Below are 19,212 nucleotides of genomic sequence, written 5' to 3'. Positions count from 1 at the left end.
TGGGATGTGGGCATTGCTGGCTGGCCAGCATTTATTGCTTATCCCTATTTGCCCTTGATAAGATGTCAGTGAGCTGCCTTGAATCGCTGTTGTCCACCTGCTGTGGGTCAACCCACAACGCCTTGTGGGAGGGAATTGCAGGATTTTGACCCAGTGACAGTGAAGGAGTGGTGAAATATTTCCAAGTCAGAATGGTGAGTGGCTTGGTGGTGGTGGTGTTCCCATGTATCTGCTAGATTTAGATTTAAATCCAACAAAGACGGGGGCCTCATAAAATTGACTCTGGTGTTGGCTGGGATTCCAGAATGGTGATGGTCCCAAAAAGCGAATTCTTTTTGTGGTTAGACTCGTTAACTTTAGCAAAACTCCAAACCAGACAGAAAGATGAGGATTTGCAGTATGCCCTGCAACAGTTTGACTGAATTTTGAATGTAAACAACACTTGAATGAGAATATTAATCCATTGTTTTTGGTTTCGCTCAGTGAAATATGTGTCAAAAAAAAAGCTTCAGTCTCGTGTGTACTTATCATATTCCTGGTATCATATTTGAAATGTCAGACTTCCAATGTTACATGTGTGAAGTATAAAACTATATTCCAAAGATAAAGGAGGACAGTAATTTCATGATGAGTGGTTCTGTAGTTGAGACAGAATTTCTTTCATTAGAATTGCAATGAGGTTGATATCATGTTTCTTAAAACAATTACACATACGCAAATTTGCCTAATTAGACCACTGACTCACAGGGAAACTCTAAGGATTGGCCCTATGATTCCAGAAGAAGTTAGCAATATGTTCCAGATGATTCACAAGCAGTGACCTGGGAGATTTGCTCACATACTAAGGACATACTGTACTTGCCCATAGGTCCAAAGAATATCAATTGCTATTTGAGTTGAATATAGCATATTATGAATGTTGGAGATCTAATCTGGCCTACTTCGTTTCATGAAAGTGCAATACAGTAGGAATTAATGTATTCATGATAATATGAAGTTAATGTAACTCAGACATCAGCAGTCACATGTTATCAAGATTCTAAGAAAAGAGAAATGAAGACCTGTACGAGAGAGTTTTTATCAGCCTTTTATATTTCAAATGGAAATAGAGATTACAGGAACTCCTGGGAGTCTGACAATACTCATTCTTAGATAAGGTACAGACATATGCAGCAGACTCCAGTAAAGCAGTCTCAAGAGTTTGGTACAGTCACTCAATACCCCAGACCACACAATGGGCAAAATCCATTAGGATATAATAACGCAGACTTGAGTTCATGCATAGTCCTGGTGATAGCACAAATCAGAAAGTGCCAAGTAAAACTTGGCATATTTGCAGATTATAAGGTGCCGTGAGATATAGCAGGAATTCAAATAAAAGGAAAAAAAAATAATTTCAGTGAATGTAGCTGTTTAATATTAACGTTTATCACCACAGAATAAAACCAACAAGGTGTGACGACACAGTGAAACAAATGAAAGGGCAAGCAATCATATCTGTTTCACATTGTAGAAGACTGTTTTTCCCAGCTGGTCATCCATTTTCCATGCCTGTCTCCTTTCACACATATTCGTTTTGGTTGAAAAATGTGAGTGGGCAATGTTCTCCAGGGCTTATGCTAATCGAGAACTATCTTCAACCCAGATATGCAGGAAGATTATGTTTATGATTTGATATCACTTTTTCTGGAGAAAAAAAGTCTTCTAGTTAGTGTTTAAACACTCAAACAAAGAATAGGAGCAGGCCACTCAAAACCCTGGAACTAGCTCTGCCAATTTTATAAGGTCATGGTTCCTAACAATCCCTATAACCTTTCAGGGCCTTGCTTACCAAAAATCTATCCATCTCTGCTTTAAAGTTATTCAAGTCCAACACCTTTTCAGAATGAGAATTTCCAAGACGAAAGACCTTCAGGGAAGAAAATGTCTTATCTCTGTTTAAACATAAGGGGTCACCCATTTAAAACATGACCTCTAGCTCTAGATTCTCCTGTGAAAGGAAGCGTCCTCTCAGCTCCAAACAGGTCGCCTCTTACTGTTCTAAGCTTCAGCAGATATAAGCCTAGTCTGTTCAACCTCATAAACTCTTAATATTTGCCTGTACCTGTGTTTTTGTTTTGCCACTGTATATCTATTATTTACTTATCTATGCTATTTAACAATGTGACCTGCCTGTATAGCTCGCAAGACAAAACTTTTCATTGTGCCTTGGTATACGTGACAATAAATTCAATTCAATTATGTACAAAAGTTAATAGGCATACCAGCAGGTGGTCAGGCCATCTTCCGGGGGTATTTGTACAACACACTATTCATGAAATAAAAACAGAGAGTAAAAACAAAAAAAAATTTGATAGCATTTTATTAAGACCATCAAAAAACTGATATTCATAGCAAAAAACTCTTCTCACTGTATATCACAAATATTATGGGATAGCTGCTTAAAACAAAATTTACTGAAACATGCAAAAGATTAGAATCCTTCAAATTCACTGTCCTCATCAATTGCACCACTGAATAATTCATTCCAGTCGCCTGGGTCAAGCAGGTCGTCATATGGATCATCTTCACCTGCACTCTCAAGAAGCTCATCAATTGATTGGTCATCACTTCCATCTGACCATAATTAGCCATCCTCCATACCATCTAAAACATTAGAAATTCCATATTTTTGAAGGCTTTCACAACAATTTCAGTTTTCATCTCCTTCCAGAACTCAACAATCCACTCACATACAATTGCAAGTAATGGAACATGCGTATTGCCACCCTTTGTGAAGCTTTTTTTCCCCGTTCTTGCATCCAAGGGTCCCATTTCTTCTTTATTAAGTCCTTGAAAGGTTTATTGATGCTAACATCCAGTGGCTGCACCATGCTCATAAGGCATCCAGGAATCATTGTAATGTCAGTTCGAAGTTCACTGATAACACTCTGTGTGACCTGAAAATATCTCAAACCAGTAAGCTTTTTTCCTTTCTAAGTCCACCTGGTCGCATATTCCAGACCTTGCTAATCCAAGTCTTGCAGCTACCTTCATCCATCCACCCTTTTTCACGGACGAGGACAACAATGCCTTTCGGAAATTTCTGCCTGGGCAGAGTTTTCCTTTTAAAAATCACCATAGGCTTTAACTTTGTTCCATCTGCCATACAACCAAGTACCACAGTGAATCGACTCCTTTCATGGCCAGCAGTCTTAACCGAAACTGTTTTTGTTCTAATCTTGTCCACAGTTCTGCTCCCTGGCATATCAGAGTTCATTAGGGTTTTGTCCATATTTTTTAGACTGGATTAGATTCCCTACAGTGTGGAGACAGGCCATTTGGCCCAACCAGTCCACACCCACCAAAAAGTAACCCACCAAGACCCATTCCCTTACATTTACTCCTGACTAATGAACCTAACATTGTGGGCAATTTAGCATGGCCAATTCACCTGCCCTGTACATTGTTTGGACTGTGTTGCCGATGCACGAGAGCTTGTACCCGTTTTTCTTCCAACTTGTGATTACAAAGTGATGAAACCAGATTAACTTGTCATTAATTTGGGCAATCATGGTTTTCTGTCTGAGCACTAAATCATATATTTTCATAAACCTACTGTACTATCCATCACTGGCTTTGAAATCACTGTATTCATCTTTTTTTGCTTCATTTTTGCCACGTCGAGTCACTGTTCTTCCGTTCTGATGACACTGGACTACCCAGTCAGCAATTCTTTCTTCTGTTTGTGGCCCACTTGTTCAACTTTCCTCGCTCGGCTTACTTCTGTTTTGGCAGAGCCTTTAACTGCGTGGCTTTTTCCCTTCAATCTTTCAGAAACACAGCTACGCTACTGTTGTTCTTCTCTGCAAATTCAATGACTTTTAGTTTAAACCATGTTGTATACTTGTTTCTTCATGATGCCATTTTGTCAGAAACATTTGGGGGAGTTTTACAATAAGTTCAGAGCACAACTGTACACGACACCTACTTCTAAGGAATTAAGGCAACAGCGGGAAGGCAAGGTTGAGGGCTGCCATAAGGTACCATAGATATTTGCATGCACAGGTCAAATATATGTATGTAAATATTACAGAAATAAATATATACAGGATATATATATATATATATATAGAGAGAGAGAGAGAGAGTCAGGAGTGAGTTGCTGGAAAAGGACAGAACTTCTTCAAGGTCAGTAGGGTTGAAATCAACTAGGAGAAAGTGAGGACTGCAGATGCTGGAGATCAGAGTCGAGAGTGGGGTGCTGAAAAAGACATATACAGTATATATGTAGTTATCAACATTCAATTTAACGATTTCAAAATTGCATTGTGCAAATAACGTGATGACGCAGGTATTGAATCAAAAATGTGTATTTGAATCAAAAATGTGCAAATCCTGCCCTTTAAGGCTGCATACGTGGTCAGGAATACACCCCTGAAAAACTAGGGTTGACTTATACACAACATATATGAAAAATACCAGATTTTTTTGGCCAAAACTGAGGGGTCGATGTATACATGAGGTCAACCTACACACAAGTATATACCCTTCATTTTACGATCATCCAAGAGTTGCTTAAATGTCCCAAATGTTTCTGACTCTAATACCACTGCTGGCAATGCATTCCATGCACCCATCACTCTCTGAGTAAAGAACCTACCTCTGACATCTCCTCTAAACCTTTCTTCAATCACCTTAAAATTATGCCCCCTTGTGATAGCCACTTCTGCCCTGGGAAAAAGTCTCTGACTATGCACTCTATCTATTCCTCTTATCATCTTGTACACCTCTATCAAGTCCCCTCTCATCCTTCTTCACTCCAATGAGAAAAGCCCTAGCTCCCTCAATTTTTTTTCATAAGACATGCCCTCCAATCCAGGCAGCATCATGGTAAATCTCCTCTGCACCCTATCTCTGGTTTCCACATCCTTCCTATAATGAGGTGACCAGAACTGAACACAATGTTCCAAGTGTGATCTAACCAGGGCTTTATGAAGCTGCAACATTATTTTGCGGCTCTTACACTCAATTCCCCTGCTAATGAATGCCAACACACCATACACCTTCTTAATAACCTTATCAACTTGGGTGGCAATTTTGAGGGATCTATGGATGTGGACCCTAAGATTCCTCTGTTCCTCCACACTGCCAAACATTCTGCCTTTAACCCTGTAATCTGCGTTCAAATTCGACTTTCCAAAGTGAATCACTTTACACTTTTCCAAGTTGAACTCCATCTGCCACTTCTCAGCCCGGTTCTGCATCCAGTCAATGTCTCTTTGCAACCTACACCAGCCCTCCACACTATTTAGATAAATGTGAGGTGCTACATTTTGGAAAAGCATATTAGAGCAGGACTTGTACACTTAATGGTAAGGTCCTGGGGAGTGTTGCTGAACAAAGAGATCTTGGAGCGCAGGTTCATAGTTACTTGAAAGTCGGGTTGCAGGTAGGTAGGATAGTGAAGAATCCATTTCAGAGTGTTGAGTATGATTAGATTAGATTAGATTCCCTACAGTGTGGAAACAGGCCCTTTGGCCCAACTCGTCCACACCGACCCTCCGAAGAGTAACCCATCCAGACCCATTCCCCATATTTACCCCTGACTAATGCAGCTAAATCTATGGGCAATTTAACATGGCCAATTCACCTAACCTGCACATCTTTGGACTGTGGGAGGAAACCCACGCAGACACAGGGAGAATGTACAAACTTCACACAGACAGTCACCCAAGGCTGCAATTGAACCCAGGTGCCTGGTGCTGTGAGGCAGCAGTGCTAATCACTGAGCCATCGTGCCACTGTTGTAGGTTGCAAAGGGACATTGACAGGATGCAGAACTGGGCTAAGAAGTGGCAGATGGAGTTCAACCTGGAAAAGTATGAAGTGATTCACTTTGGAAAGTCAATTTTGAATGCAGATTACAGGGTAAAAGACAGGATTTTTGGCAGTGTGGAGGAACAGAGGAATCTTGGGGTCCACATCCATAGATCCCTCAAAATTGCCACCCAAGTTGAGTACAGGAGTTGGGAGGTCATGTTGCAGCTGTACAGGACATTGTTTAGGCCGCTTTTGGAATATTGTGTGCAATTCTGGTCTCCTTCCTATCGGAAGGATGTTGTGACACTTGAAAGGGTTCAGAAAAGATTTGTAAGGATGTTGCCAGGTTTGGAGGATCTGACCTACAGGGAGAGGCTGAACAGGCTGGGGCTGTTTTCCCTGGAGCGTTGGAGGCTGAGGGGTGACCTTATAGAGTTTATAAAATCATGAGGGGCATAGATAGGGTAAAGAGACAAGGTTATTTCCCTGGGGTAGGGGCGTCCAAGAATTTGAGGGCATAAGTTTAGGATGAGAGGGGAAAGATATAAAAGGGACCGAAGGAACAACCTTTTGATGCAGAGGATGGTACGTGGAGCAGCCAGAGGAAGTGGTGGAGGCTGGTACAATTACAGCATTTAAAAGGCAACTGGATGGGTATATGAACAGGAAGGGTTTAGAGGGATATGGGCCAAGTGCTGGCAAATGGGACTAGATTAGGTTAGAATATCTGGTTGGCATGAACGAGCTGGAACAAAGTGTCTGTTTCTGTGCTGTCCATCTCTATGACTCTATGATTATCCACAACTCCAACAACCTTTGTGTCATTGACAAACTTACTGACCCACCCTTCCAGTTCCTCATCCAAGTCATTTATAAAAATCACAAAGAGCAGAGGTCCCAGAACCAATCCCTGTGGAACACCACTGGTCACCAAGCTCCAGGCCAAATACTTTCCATCTACTGCCACCCTCTGTCTTCTATGGCCAGCCAATTCTGTATCCAGACAGCCAAATTTCCCTCTATCCCATGCCTCCTTACTTTCTGAATGAGCCTACCATGGGGAAACTTATCAAACGTCTTGCTAAACTCCATATACACCAGATTCATGACTCTACCTTCATCAATTTGTTTTGTCACATTCTCAAAGAATTCAATTAGGCTTGTGAGGCATGACCTGCCCCGCACAAAACCATGCCGACTATCTCTAATCAAGTTACGCTTTTCCAAATTACCATAAATCCCTTCTCTCAGAATGCTCTTCAATAATTTACCCACCACCAATGTCAGACTGACTGGTCTGTAATTCCCAGGATTATCTAGAGGAGAAAGTGAGGTCTGCAGATGCTGGAGATCAGAGCTGAAAATGTGTTGCTGGAACAGCGCAGCAGGTCAGGCAGCACCCAGGGAACAGGAGAATCGACGTTTCGGGCATAAGCCCTTCTTCAGGAATGAGGAAAGTGTGTCCAGTAGGCTAAGATAAAAGGTAGGGAGGAGGGACTTGGGGGAGGGGCGTTGGAAATGCGATAGGTGGAAAGAGGTCAAGGTGAGGGTGATAGGTCAGACTGGGGTGGGGGCGGAGAGGTCAGGAAGAAGATTGCAGGTTAGGAAGGCGGTGCTGAGTTCGATGGATTTGGCTGAGACAAGGTGGGGGGAGGGGAAATGAGGAAACTGGTGAAATCCGAGTTCATCCCTTGTGGTTGGAGGCTTCCTAGGCGGAAGATGAGGTGCTATCTAGAACAAGGGACTAATATTTACCTCCCTCCAATAGTCTGGCATTACTCCAGTGGACTCAAAGGACACAAAGATCATCACCAAAGATGCAGCAGTCTCTTCCCTCACTTCCTGTAGAAACCTTTGGTGTATCCCATCTGACCCAGGGGACTTTTCTATCCTCTTGTTTTTCAAAATTTCCAACACACCCTCCTTCTTAATATCAACCTGCTCGAGCGTATCAGCCTGTTTCATGATGTCCTCACAAACAACATCTCTCTCACTCATGAATACTGAAGAAAAGTATTCATTAGTGAACTCCCCTACCTCCTATGATTCCAATCACAAGTTCCCTCCACTATTCCTGAGCGGCCCTATCCTCACTCTGGCCATCTTCTTGTTCCTCACATAAGTGTAGGATACCTTGGGGTTTTCCTTAATCCTACCCATTAAAGCTTTTTCATCCCCGCTTCTAGCACTCCCATGTCCATTCTTCAGTTCCTTCCTGGCTATACTGTAACCCCTACAGCCCTGTATGATCCTTGCTTCCTCAACCTCAAGTAAGCTTCCTTCTTCCTCTTGACTAGATGTTCCACATTCCTTGTCATCCAAGCTTTCTTCACCCTACCATCCCTTCCTTGCCTCAGTGGGACAAACCTATCCAGCCCTATCTGCAGGTGCTCCCTAAACAACCTCCACATTTCTGTTGTGAATTTCCCTGAGAATATCTGTTCCCAATTTATGCTCCACAGTTCCTGCTTAATAACATTGTAATTCCCCCTCCCCCAATTAAATACTTATCCAACCTGACCTGGTTCATTGCCAAGCACCAAACCAATATGGCCTCCTGTCCAGTTGGCCTATCTACATATTGAGTCAGAAATCTATCCTGAACACAGCTGACAAAATCTGCTTCATCCAAACTATCTGCACTAAGAAGGTTCCAATCAATATTAAGCAAGTTGAAGTCACCTCATGACAACAATCCTGTTACTTCTGCACCTTTCCAAAATCTGCCTCTTAATCTGCTCCTCCCTGTCTCTGTTGCTTTTGGGGGGCCTGTAGAAAACTCCCAATAAAATGATTGCTCCTTTCCTGTCATACTGACTCTGTGGACAAACCCTCCTCGATGATCTCCCTTTCTGCAGCTGTTAAACTATCCCTGATTAGCAATGCCACTCCCCCACCTCTTTTACCTCCCCACCTATTCCTTTTGAAACATCTAAACCCTGGAACATCCAATAACTATTCTGCTCCTGTGGTATCCAAGTCTCCGTAATGGCCACAACATTGCAGTTCCAAGTGGTGATCCATGCTCTACGTTCATCACCCTTATTCCTGATACTTTTTGCATTAAGATTGACACACTTCAACCCATTACACTGATGCACCTTTGCCCTACCAGGTGTCTATCCTTCCTCACAGACTCTCTGCATGCTGTATCTGCTTGTTCACCAGCTACCCCATTCTCTGATCCTTAGCTCTGGTTCCAATTCCCCAGCCAAACTAGACTAAACACTTCTGAAGAGCTCTAGCAATCTTCCCATCCAAGATATTGGTACCCTTTCAGTTCAGATGCAACCCGTCCTCTTTGTATAGGTCTCACTTTCCCACAAGCTATCCAGATATCTGAAGCCCTCCCTCCTACACCAGCTCTGCAGCCATGTATTCAGTTGCACTCTCTATATATACCTCGCCTCACTAGCCTGTGGCACCAGTATCAATCCCGAGATTAGTACTCTGCTCATTCTGCCTTTTAGCTTCCAACCTAACTCCCTATATTCACTTTTCAGGTCCTCCTCCCTTTCCCTATCTATGTCATTGGTACTGATGTGTACCATGACTTCTGCATGCTCACCTCTCCCTTAAGAATCCTGTCGACCCGATCCGAGACATCCGTGACTTATCAGATCCTCACTGAATAGCCAGTTTCTTCTCTTGGCATGGAGTAAGAATCAATTCCTGGAGGCTGAAAATGTTAGCACAAGTAAAAGCAATGGAACACCTCTTTCCCATCCTCCCCTACCACCCCCCCCCCCCCCCCCCGCCCCGCATCTTAATCACTGTACTCACACTGCTCTATTATAAGTTGCACTCTAGTAGTAAGTTGCACTAAGTTGGCCACACTTATATTGTTATGGACCAGACCAAACCCCCTCAAAATAAGATAGTTTAATCCCCAATGTTTTCTTATTTTAAAGTTGAAACTTTATTGCTGGAACAGCACAGCAGGTCAGGCAGCATCCAGGGAACAGGAGATTCGACGTTTCGGGCACAGGCCCTTCTTCAGGAATTTGATCTCCAGCATCTGCAGACCTCACTTTCTCCTTTCTTATTTTAAAGGCAAGAGTAAGGTGCTGAGTTCTGGATGCAATTTGATTGGTCAAACTATCATGTTTGAAGCAATACACACTTTATTCTTACTCTTTCTGTAAAATACAAACAAAAGAGCAAAGAATTAGAATAACATAACTCTATTGGAAAATGTAACAGAATAACAGATTATTTAACTTCTAAACAGCAACTGTTCCAATATAGTAACATCCTATAGACTTGGCATAGATAATTTCAGTAAAGTACATGCGATTCTAACAGCGGGAAGAGAACCCAAGCTTTTAGCTGTAACAGAGAGAGGAGTAACTGCTTCCACCTCCAGCTTCAAGACCCTAACAGCTACTGAAAGATAAACCAAAGTCCTAGTTTTTTTTTGACCCCCATATCTTCATGTTGTTTCTATTGTTCCAACTTCAAAAAAGAAACCCAAACATCTCTCAAGCTATTTATTTGCTGGGAACAGACTACTCCATGCCTCAGCCTCAATGTCTGAAAGAAAAGGACAAATACGCCCCTTAAAGCCACAGGGTTGTCACAATATATTCCTGGCATTAAAAGCCTATCTTACCTAGTTAGCGAGAGAACAATTTCAGCTGTTTCATTTTACAGTAACTAAGATCAACTGCTCTTCCAGTGGAGAACTGGTTCAAACCCTCAGGCTCGGAAATTTAGAATTTAAACTGCAGATTTCAATTAAATGCTTACTCATGCTAACAAAAAAAATTAAGATTCTTTTTCTTAACATCTGCCAACATTTGATCAAACTAGATGATCAGCTATATTTATATGATCCTAACACAAAGCTGAGAAGATCTGGGTTTATGATAAACCAACTCATATCCAGTCACCCGACAATGTGCCGCTGATATCTCTTTAATTACACCAATCATCTCCCTTTCTTCCCTCTACTGTTCCAAAGACACGGTTTTATAATTTGGTGGATGCTGATAGCCCTCCTCTTCCTCCCCAAGGTATTAATCCTTTATGTTCGAGAAAGTTTATGGGCGGCACGGTGGCCCAGTGGTTAGCACTGCTGCCTCATAGCGCCAGAGACCCGGGTTCAATTCCCGCCTCAGGCGACTGACTGTGTGGAGTTTGCACGTTCTCCCCGTGTCTGCGTGGGTTTCCTCCGGGTGCTCCGGTTTCCTCCCACAGTCCAAAGATGTGCAGGTCAGGTGAATTGGCCATGCTAAATTGCCCGTAGTGTTAGGTAAGGGGTAGATGTAGGGGTAGGGGTATGGGTGGGTTGTGCTTCGGCGGGGCGGTGTGGACTTGTTGGGCCGAAGGGCCTGTTTCCACACTGTATGTAATCTAAAAAAAAAAGTCACTGGATGGTGATCGGGAGCTGGAAAACTGGTTGATTTTGCCATTGTTAGATCAAGAGTGTGGAAACTGATCACAACATCTTTACTGCCTCTGCATCTGGAGTTAGGCATTAAACACTGGATCGCCAGGTCTGTGTCTCTCTGTACTTTGCATTGACTTCTGTGCATCTCTTGAGCTTTTTTCTGAGCTTGCATTTAGGTCTGCTTAGGAATCTTCCAACAGAAGAAGTAATTTGTCTATGAATACCATATCAAAGCCTTTAATCACCTTAAAAACAGATATGACGTCTTATTTGACTTGAATCAATACTCCTTTTACACAAAAATTTCTAAGCTGTTTGCTGAAGAAATGAACAGACTATAACATAGGACCCTGGCAGTCATTGGTAAAATGAAGTTGGGGGAGAGGCTGAATAGGCTGGGCCTATTTTCTCTGGAGCGTCAGAGGCCGGGAGTGACCTTTTAGAGGTTTATAAAATTAATAAAATTATGAGGGGCATGGATAGGGTGAATAGTCAAGGTCTTTTCCCCAGGAGAATCCAAAATTAGAGGCCACAGGTTTAAGGCGAGAGGGGAAAGATTTAAAAGCGACTTAAGGGGCAACTTTTTCACATGGAGGGTGGTGCAAATATGAAGTGAGCTGCCAGAGCAAGTGGTGGAGGCTGGTACAATTACAACACTTAATAGGCATTTGGAAGGGTATATGAACAGGAAGGGTTTAGAGGGATATGGGGAAAATGCTGGCAAATGGGATGAGATTAATTCAGGCCTAGGTAGACCTAAAGGTCTTTTTCCGTGCTGTACATCTCTATGACTCAATAACGAGGGCTGGAAGCAGAAATCAAATACTGACTGAAGTGCTCCAAAATAAGGTATGTTAATCTCATCTGAATGAGATGGATTGTTCCATTCTGTTCGAATCTTTGATAATGTTTGATGATATGATGTATGATTAATGGAGTACCTAAAACATTTGTTCATGTCATTACTTTGATATTATTTTGGACTTACCATGATTAATTCAAAACATGGGATGGTTCTGGGTTCATGGAAAAACATGGGGCTTGTGAGCCTTGAGGAGGATCCTGATCTGAGAGAGTAGGTGAGCAGATTAGGCAGAAGAGAATGCTCAGGAGGTGGGAAGGAGGAATGGGTCTAGTATATTTGGAGCATTTGGTGGGGAGGAGGAAAGGTGAATGATTGCAAACTTGAGCTGAACTGTAGGCTGTTGTGATCAGGCAGTATTGTGGAGAAATGTTAAATTTTGCAGAGTACACATCCAAGGAGAATAGGACACTAAAATGCCACAGGTCCTTTTTGCACTTTCAATTTTCAACTTCCAGTACAGTCCAACATATAAACCAGCTTTCCCAACTCATGTGGGGCCCCTTTTGTACATTCTGAATATTTCCCCACTATTTTTCCTATGGTCAAACAGTTCCATCTTATTGTTTCTGCTTTACAACATTTCAGCAGGAATTTCCTGCTTCAGATGAAAAATGCAGCATTTGTTCCCATGGGTGATGGTATATAAGTATAAATCTTGGCATTAATATATTTACTGCCTTACTAAGTGTCCAATAAGCATATATTTTTATTAACGGACATTTTTATTCAAGAAGGCAGCAAGAGATAAATCAGTAAATTACAGAGCAGTCAGTCTAACGTTGTGGGTGGGGAAACTATTGGAAGCAATTCTGAGGGATAGAATTAATCTGCATTTGGAAATACAGAGATGAATCAAGGATGGTCAGCCTGGTTTTGTTAAGGGGAAGTCATGTCTAACCAACTTGATTGGATTTTCTGAAGAGTAACCAGGCATGTAGATAAGGGCAATGGATTCAATGTAGTCTGCTTAAACTTCAATATGGCTTTTGATACGGTCCTGTATGGGAGATTGATAGCGAAGGTATGAGACGGGGATTCAAAGATATTTGGCAAATTGGATCCAGAATTGGCTGAGTGGCAGGAAGTAGAGTGTAACTTAGATAGATGAGATTACTTACAGTGTGGAAACAGGCCCTTCGGCCCAACAACTCCACACCGACTCTCCGAAGAGCAACCCACCCAACCCATTCCCCGACATTTACCCATTCGCCTTACACAATGGGCAATTTAGCGTTGTCAGTTCACCTAATCTGCACATCTTTGGACTGTGGGAGGAAACCGGAACACCCGGAGGAAACCCATGCAGACACGGGGAGAACGTGCAAACGCCACACAGACAGTTGTCCAGGGCGGGAATTGAACCCGGGTCTCTGGCGCTGTGAGGCAGCAGTGTTGACCACTGTGCCACTGTGCCGCTGTTGAGGGATGTTGTGTGACTGGAAGTCTGTGTCCAATAAGGTTCCACATGGATCACAGTTGGGACCCTCACTGTTTGTGGTTTATATAAATAATTTAGATTGAAAGTAGGAGGGCTAATTATTAAGTTCACAGATGATACCAAAATTGGTGGAGTGGTAAACAGTGAGGAGAATAGTTTTAGATCACAAGACCATAGAATTCCTACAGTGTGGAAGCAGGCCATTCGGCCCAACAATATAGATGGGCTGACCAGTAGCAAAGAGAATTCAAGCTGGATAAGTGCAAGGTGATGTAGTTGGGCAGGGCAAACGAGGCAAGGCAATACATGATAAATGGTAGGAAAGGGTGGTGGCAGCGCGGCTCAGTGGTTAGCACTGCTGTCTCACAGTTCCGGGTACCAGGGTTCGATTCCACCCTCTTGCAACTGTCTTTGTGGAGTTTGCGCATTCTCTGCCTGGGTTTCCTCTGGGTGGAGAAAGTGAGGACTGCAGATGCTGGAGATCAGAGCTGAAAAATGTGTTGCTGGAAAAGCGCAGCAGGTCAGGCAGCATCAAAGGAGCAAGAGAATCGACGTTTCGGGCATAAGCCCTTCTTCAGGAATGAGGAGGGTGTGCCAAGCAGGCTAAGGTAAAAGGTAGGGAGGAGGGACTTGGGGGAGGGGGGTTGGGAATGCGATAGGTGGAAGGAGGTTAAGGTGAGGGTGATAGGCCGGAGAGGGGGTGGGGGCGGAGAGGTCGGGAAGAAGATTGCAGATCAAGAAGGCGGTGCTGATTCCGAGGGTTGGGACTGAGAAGAGGTGGGGGGAGGGGAAATGAGAAAGCTGGAGAAATCTGCATTCATCCCTTGTGGTTGGAGGGTTCATTGGCGGAAGATGAGGCGCTCTTCCTCCAGGCATCGTGTTGCCATGGTCTGGCGATGGAGGAGACCAAGGACCTGCATGTCCTTGGCGGAGTGGGAGTAAAGCGTTCAGCCACGGGGCAGTTGGGTTGGTTGGTGCGAGTGTCCCAGAGGTGTTCTCTGAAACGTTCCGCAAGTAGGCGGCCTGTCTCCCCAATATAGAGGAGGCCACATCGGGTGCAGTAAATGGTGTGTGTGGAGGTGCAGGTGAATTTCTGATGGATATGGAAGGATCCCTTGGGGCCTGGGAGGGAAGTGAGGGGGGAGGTGTGGACACAAGTTTTGCATTTCTTGCAGTTGCAGGGGAAGGTGCCGGGAGTGGAGGTTGGGTTGGTGGGGGGTGTGGACCCGACGAGGGAGTCGCGGAGGGAGTGGTCTTTCCGGAACGCTGATAGGAGAGGGGAGGGAAATATATCCCTGGTGGTGGGGTCCGTTTGGAGGTGGCGGAAATGACGAAGGATGATACGATGTATCTGGAGGTTGGTGGGGTGGTAGGTGAGGACTAGTGGAGTTCTGTCCTGGTGGCAATTCAACTGCATTTGGAGAGGCAGATATTAAATCAAGGACAGTCAGTATTGTTTTAAGGGGAGGCAATGTATGACCAAATGTATATATGAGCAAACGTAAAAGCCCATGGAATCCAAGGGAATTTGGCAAATTAGATCCAGAATTGGCTGAGTGGCACGAAGTAGAAGATGATAGCTGAGAGATATTTTTCTGACTGGATGTCTGTATCCAGTGGGGTCCCACAAGGGTCAGTGTTGGTGTCCTTGCTGTTTATGGTTCATATAAATGATTTAATGATTAACCCTTGAAAGTAGGGTTAATCATTAAGTTTGTAAATGATTCAAAAATTGGTGAGGTGATAAATCGTGAGGATAGCAGAAGGATATAAAAGGGCTGGTCAGATGACTTGACCAGTGCAAATGGAATTCAGTCTAAGATGCACTTGGGCAGAATAAACAAAGCAAAAGGAATATATGATGAACAGTAGGACTTTGAGAAGCACTGAGAATTAGAGGGACCTTGGTCTGCATGTCCACCGGTCCCTTAAGGTATCAGGGCAGGTGGATAGAGTGGTTAAGAAGGTATCCTTGCATCTGTTAGCTGAGGCATAGAGTTTAAAAGCTGGGAGGCTTGGCTGGAATTCCAGAGGTGAGGTAAGAGTAACAGCCCTTGCCATCAAGAACACATTCGACTGAGTGTGAGCCTTAGCAAAACTGGAATCAATGGATATCAAGGGGAATCATACTTAACACTTCGGAAAATTTTTGTGGTTGTTAGTGGTTAGTCACCCTCGCTCCAGGTCATCTCTGCAGGAGTTCCTGAGTATAGTACCCAACTGCTTCATCAATGACCTTCCCCCCCCATCTTAAGATCAGAAGTGGGGATGTTTGCCAATGATTGCACAGCACCATATGTGAATCCTCAGACATTGAAACAGTCCACGTTCAAATGCAACAAGATCTGAACAGTATCAGGACTTGAGCTGACAAGTGGCAAGTAAACTTCATGCCACACAAAGGCCACCTCCAATCAGAGACAATCTAGCCAGTGCCCCTCGACATTCAATAGTATACCATCACTGAATCTCACACTATCAACAATCTGAGAGTCACTATTGACCAGAAACTCAACGGGACTCACGACAAAAACAGTGTCTACAAGAGCAGGTCAGAGACTTAGAATACTGTGGCAAGTAACTCATCTCTTGACCCCCCCAAAGCCTGTCCACCATCTACAAGGCACAAGCAAGACTGTGATGGAATACTCCCACTTGCCTGGATGGGTGCAGCTCCAACTCAAGAAGATTAAACCCATCCAGGTCAAAGCAGCCCGCTTGACTGGCAGCACATCCACAAGCATCCCTCTATCACTGACGCTTAGTAGCAGTCATGTGCACTATCTAGAAGATGCACTGCAGAAATTCACCAAAGATCATTACACAACACTTCCAAACCCAAGACCATTTCCATCGAGAAGAAACAAGGACATCAGGTATAAGGGAACATAACCACCTGCACGTCCCATTCAAGCCACTCACCATCCTGAAAACACATCGCCATTATTTAGTGTTGCTGGGTCAAAATCCTGGAATCGAGATTTGAGTGGTGCTGGAAATGCACAGCACGTCAGGCAGCATCTGAGGAGCAGGAAAATCAATGTTTCAGGCAGGAGCCCTTTCCTGCCCGAAACGTCGATTTTCCTGCTCCTCAGATGCTGTCTGACCTGCTGTGCTTTTCCAGCACCACTCTAATCTTGACTCTCATCTCCAGCATCCGCAGTCCTCACTTTTCGCTAATATCCTGGAATTCCCTTTCTCAGGGCATTGTAAGTCAATCTACAGTACATGAATTTGCAGCAGTTCAAAAAGGCAACTTACCACCACCTTCTTAACGCCAACTATGAATGGGCAATAAATGCTGGCCAGCTAGTGATGCATGTATCCCATGAATGAAAACAAATGTTGGTTAGGCCACAGCTTGAGTATTGTGTGCAGTTCTGAAATCCACATTACAGCAGGAATGTGATAGCACTGGAGATAATGCAGAGGACATACACTGGGAAGTTACCTGGGTTGGAGAGTTTCAGTTATGAAGACAGTTTGGACAGACTGAGGTTGTTTTCCCAACATCAAAGGAGATTGAAAGGGGACATGATATAAAATGATGATGAGTGGTGGAGGTAGGATCGACAGAAAGAAACTTTTCCCCTGAATGGAAGATTAATTGACCAGGGGACATAGATTTAAAGTAAGGGGTATAAGGTTAGAGGAGACGCAGCGAAAATCTTTTTCATCCAGAGCTGCCTGTAAGGTTGGTAGAAGCAGAAACCTTCATAATATTTGAGAAGTATGTAGATGTGCATTTGTGATGCCAAGGCAGACAAGGGTATGGAAAATTGGATAAGAATAGTTTGGTGATTGTGTTTGACTGCCACGTTACAAAGAGCAGAGACCCTGAGAGGGCCTTTTTCTGTGCTAAAGGTCTCTCTGACTCTGAAGACACAAAGATCGACCTGGGCTCGATTCTGGAGGTTAGTCAGGAGAAAGCAAACTTTATTACATTTTTGCTCAACAAAGGACTCTCAGGATGGCTGATTGTTGCAATTAAATAGGCACATTGCTGAAACCACATTATTGCATTGACATACATGTGCTAAAAGCTGCCAAAGACAGGGAGACAATAGCAGCCACTTATTTCATTGCCAAAAGGAAAAATGGAGATCTGAAAAAATGAAAAGCTTGTGCCATGACTGAAAACTGATTAATAGATCGTTATTATATTGTTGTTAGTGTGAGCTTGCTGCACATGAATTGGCTGCCATGTGACTTACATTATCACAGCGACTTAATTTCAAAGCACACTTTCATGAGGTGTGGAAGCACTTTAGGGTGTCCTAAAGTTGTGAAATAACCGCTTCAAATTATTTGGAGTGAATCTACATCCTATTCAGAATCTCCACATTGCCTGTGGAGGCATCCAGTTTGATGCAGTACTGGAACTTGTATCTGTCCAACTTTGGCAAATTGCATTAACTTTCAAAAACATGGATTGAGTACTGGTTCTATTTCCAAAGTGGAATTTACAAAATATTACATGTATTATCTGTCTGCAGATTGTGCATTTTTTTAAGCCAAACTATAATGTATCAGTAAATATAATTCTGCAAATACAAATTCACCCCATAGACTTATATGTGTGTGTGAATGCTTGAGAGACAGTATGCATGTGAGTGAGAATGTGTTTGCATGCATGGTACGCTTGGTAAAGTGTGTATGTGGGTGTAATGGAGGATAAGCCTGTGAAAGGGTGTGTATGTGGGTGAGAGTGTGGGGGCTGTATGTGTGTGTACATATGAGAGAGATCATGTGTATGAGAGAGGGTCTGCGTGAATGTGTGAGTACGTAAGAGTGTGTGTGGATATGTGTTTGTGTGAGAGAGTGTATCGTGTAGTGGGGTCACCTGTAGTGTGACATGGACCCAAGGTCCCGGTTGAGGTACTGAACTTGGCTATCAGCCTTTGTTCAATGTTGCACGTTCTCCCCGTGTCTGCGTGGGTTTCCTCCGGGTGCTCCGGTTTCCTCCCACAGTCCAAAGATGTGCACGTCAGGTGAATTGGCTATGCTAAAATTGCCCGTAGTGTTAGGTAAAGGGGTAAATGTACGGGAATGGGTGGGTTACGCTTCGGCGGGTCGGTTTGGACTTGTTGGGCCGAAGGGCCTGTTTCCACACTGTAATATAATCTAATCTAATATCATTTTAGTTGCATGACACTGTAATCCTTTGTTATAAATTCTGTGTCTTATGATCTTACACTCCGCAATCAACTGATGAAGGAGCAGTGCTTCCAAATAAACCTGTTGGGACCATAACCTGGTATTGTGTGATTTTTAGCTCTATTCCTGAAGAAGGGCTTTTGCCTGAAACGTCGATCTTCCTGCTCCTCGGATGCTGCCTGAACTGCTGTGCTTTTCCAGCACCACTCTGATCTAAACTCTGGTTTCCAGCATCTACAGTCCTCACTTTTGTCTAGCTGATTTATAACTTTGTTCACCCCAATCCAACACCAGCTCCTGCACATCCCTGAACCAACATGTGATGAGCAATCCTGGAGCAGGTGGAAACTGAAACAGGACCTCCTCGACCAGAGGCAGGGACATTACCTCTGTGCCTCCTCTTTGAACCTTCCTCAGCCTCAGCTGCGTCCTCCTCCCTGTTAAATCCCTCTCCTGCACCTGGAGTGAGCTGCTCCCCCCGACATCCTGTCCCCGGAACCTTCCCCCCGGGGCGTGGAGAGGCGGGGACAGGGACAGGGACAGGGACACTCCGCCGGA

General features: G+C 43.7%; 1 long non-coding RNA gene across 1 annotated transcript; it reads right to left on the bottom strand.

The window, feature by feature from the left end:
- Positions 1–1,082: 1,082 nt before the first annotated feature.
- Positions 1,083–19,209, bottom strand: LOC122552060 (uncharacterized). Its single transcript, XR_015758951.1, has 3 exons — positions 19,042–19,209; positions 9,371–9,481; positions 1,083–4,243 (listed from the first exon to the last, which is right to left on the bottom strand). It is a non-coding gene; the product is annotated as an uncharacterized LOC122552060 (long non-coding RNA).
- Positions 19,210–19,212: the final 3 nt, after the last annotated feature.

Source organism: Chiloscyllium plagiosum, unplaced genomic scaffold, assembly GCF_037043375.1.
Source record: "Chiloscyllium plagiosum isolate Xiang-an unplaced genomic scaffold, Cpla_swu_hap1 HiC_scaffold_12, whole genome shotgun sequence".
Taxonomy (NCBI): Eukaryota; Metazoa; Chordata; class Chondrichthyes; order Orectolobiformes; family Hemiscylliidae; genus Chiloscyllium; species Chiloscyllium plagiosum.
This window is presented reverse-complemented; position numbering and strand designations above follow the sequence as displayed.